Source organism: Octopus bimaculoides, chromosome 15 (assembly GCF_001194135.2).
Source record: "Octopus bimaculoides isolate UCB-OBI-ISO-001 chromosome 15, ASM119413v2, whole genome shotgun sequence".
Lineage (NCBI taxonomy): Eukaryota > Metazoa > Mollusca > Cephalopoda > Octopoda > Octopodidae > Octopus > Octopus bimaculoides.
Genome location: NC_068995.1, coordinates 46,742,812 through 46,745,722, shown reverse-complemented (window position 1 = coordinate 46,745,722; position 2,911 = coordinate 46,742,812).

Genomic DNA, 2,911 nt, shown 5'->3' with positions numbered 1-2,911 from the left:
AGTGTATACGAATAATAATAATAATAATAATAATAATAATAATAATAATAATAATAATAATAATAATAATAATGATAATAATAATAATAATAATAATAATAATAATAATAATGATAATAATAATAATGCTGCTGCTGCTGCTGCTGCTGCTGATGATGATGATGATGATGATGATGATGATGATGATGATGATCATATCTTCTTTATAAACCAAAAGGGTTGACAAAAGGGTCGAGTACGGTAGAGAATGATACAGTGCAGGATCACATAAAAGTTGTTTAAAAAAAAAAAAAGGAAATCATAAAACAAAACAAAATACTTCCTAAAAATATAATTTCTTTTATTCGTCAAATGAGTTTCCTCATTCAATAGAATAGCTGTTAAAGATATAATTTGTGGGCGTAAAGCACAACATCGTTTTGTAAAAACGCGGTCGATAGGTGAAAAAATAATAAATGAATAAATGAATATGAAGTAAGCATACAGAATAAATAGAAGCTTACTTGAAGAGTAAAAGAAAGCAGAATGATTGGGGCAAAATCAGAATTTATACAAAGCCGTGAAAATATTTAGGGTTATTCGGACAAATATGCGTCAGAAATCAATGGAGATGTAACGCCAGGGCGCGCAAAGACATCGCTCTCTCTCTCACTTCCGGTACCTTCATCGGTAAAAAGAATCCAATTAAATTTCCAGAATTGAGGATTGATATAAAAGTGAATTTGGAATATAAACGCAAGAGTGGTACGAATTGTTAGAACGTTAGATCGCAGACGAAAAGTCTCCAGAAACTTCTTGGCCTGAATGGAATCAGTTGTAGCATTATGACATTGGAGGAGACTCCGCGTTTCGAAACAAAAAATATACTGTAGAAAGAACGAAATCTATCTAAGGTTACATGATTTAATAGGGACTCAGTTAAACGGTTCTCTGTGGGACAAACCTGTTGTAGTTCAGAAGCCACTTGACCCGACAGAAGTCACTTGATGCAACTGTTAGGCATCAATCTGTCGAGCGGCGACGGCGTCTGATCTCGTACTGTCACATGATGCATATTTGTTTTGCAGTGCTTCTCCCCTCTTCGTCGAATCTTGCGATGGCTGAAACGAAGGAACAGCATGCTTCCGTGAAATTCTCCTTTTTGCTGGGGAAAACATCCGCCCAAACAGTTGTCATGATTCAAACAGCCAAGGACGCTGCCATGAGCGAAACACTAGTTTTCGAGTAGTTTTTATGCTTTAGAAATGGTCATTTGTCACTTGAAGAATAATTTCGTTCTGGACGACCATCGACATCCTAAACGAGTGAAAACATCATGAAAATTCATGAACCGATCTTGGAGAACCATCAGCGAACAATTGACGAACTTGTTGATATGGTTGCTTTGTCCTGGAGCTCTGGCCAACGAGTTTTCTGCGAGGAATTGCGAATGAAAAGAGCTGCAGTAAAATTTGTACCTCGCTTGCTCACAGATCAAAAGCAGTTATGACTAAATGCATATCGTGGAATGAAAACAATTGGAAGTTGATCCGTACCTTTTCCCGAAGGTCATCACTGGTGACGAAAGCTAGTGCAAAGGAATTTGCAGATGTGGAAGAGGTGAAGACAAAAACGACGGAAGCATTAAAAGGCATCACTTCGCAAGAGTTCCAGCAATGCGTGGAATAGTGGAAAACGCGTCTGGACCTATGTATTGCTTTAAATGAAGAATACTTTGAAGGCCATAAAAGTGTAAGCTTGAAAAACTAAGTGAATAAAATATTGCAAAATTGCGGTTTCTCTTGGGTATACCCTCGTAATTATGCTACATCATGCACTAGGTCACAAGTTTATGAAGGAGAGGTCCCTCTCTCTCTCTCTCTTTCATTCTTTCTTTTTTCTTCGTTCTCACTCTCACTCTCTTTCTCTTTCTCTCTCTCTCTCTCTCTCTCTCTCTCTCTCTCTCTCTCTCTCTCTCTCTCTCTCTCTCTCTCTCACTGTCTCCCTTTCGCTCTGTGGCACAGCCTCACCATTGCTCTTGAAGGTTAGAGAAACGTTGCGATACGATTTGCCACACTATGAACAAAACACTTGCACATACACGTGCCCAAGATTCCTTTAAATAGAGTTTAGAAATAACAGCGATACACCTTGGCACGCGTTGCACACATGCAGTAGGCGAGTTTTAGTCTTGATCTCACCTAAAAAATAGCAAAATTCTTAAGTGCAGTCCCTCGGCGACGGAACTTTGGGTGGCTTTTACAATGGCCCGGGACCGAGCATTGCCCTGTAAATTAATTTAGTAGAGAGAAATTGAGTAGAAGTGGCGCGCGCGCGCGCGCGTTTCCGTGTGTGTGTGTGTGCATTCGTATGTGTGTATGTCGTCTTTGTCTATGTTATATTCCACCGTTTTACAACCGTTGTTTTGTTTACGTCACTGTAACTTAGTGGTCTGGCAAAATAAAACTTACAAAATAAGTACGAAAACTTAAAAAATAAATTTGCTGTCGATTCGGTGAGCTAAATGCGCCAATATGACCGCTGACCTATGACATAAGCAAGTAAAGTAAAGAGACATATTCACATCGGTAGAACATCTGACCTGTATGACGGTACATTTCTTTCCTTGTGTGTCTGTTTGTCTGTCTGTATCTATCTATCTATCTACCTATATATAAATATACACATGCCGTTCCGGATTCATTCTCATAGTGGGGTTACTTGGGCGTCTTTAAATACAGCCTCGGGCCGACCATATCTTTCTGAGTATAGTTGATAGACGGAAACTGAAATGAACCCCTATTATGTGTGTGTGTGTGTGTGTGTGTGTGTGTGTGTGTGTGTGTGTGTGTGTGTGTGTGTGTGTGTTTGTCTACCCCCACCGCTTGACGAGCGGTGTTGGTGTATTTACGTCAGATAAATTTGCGGTTCA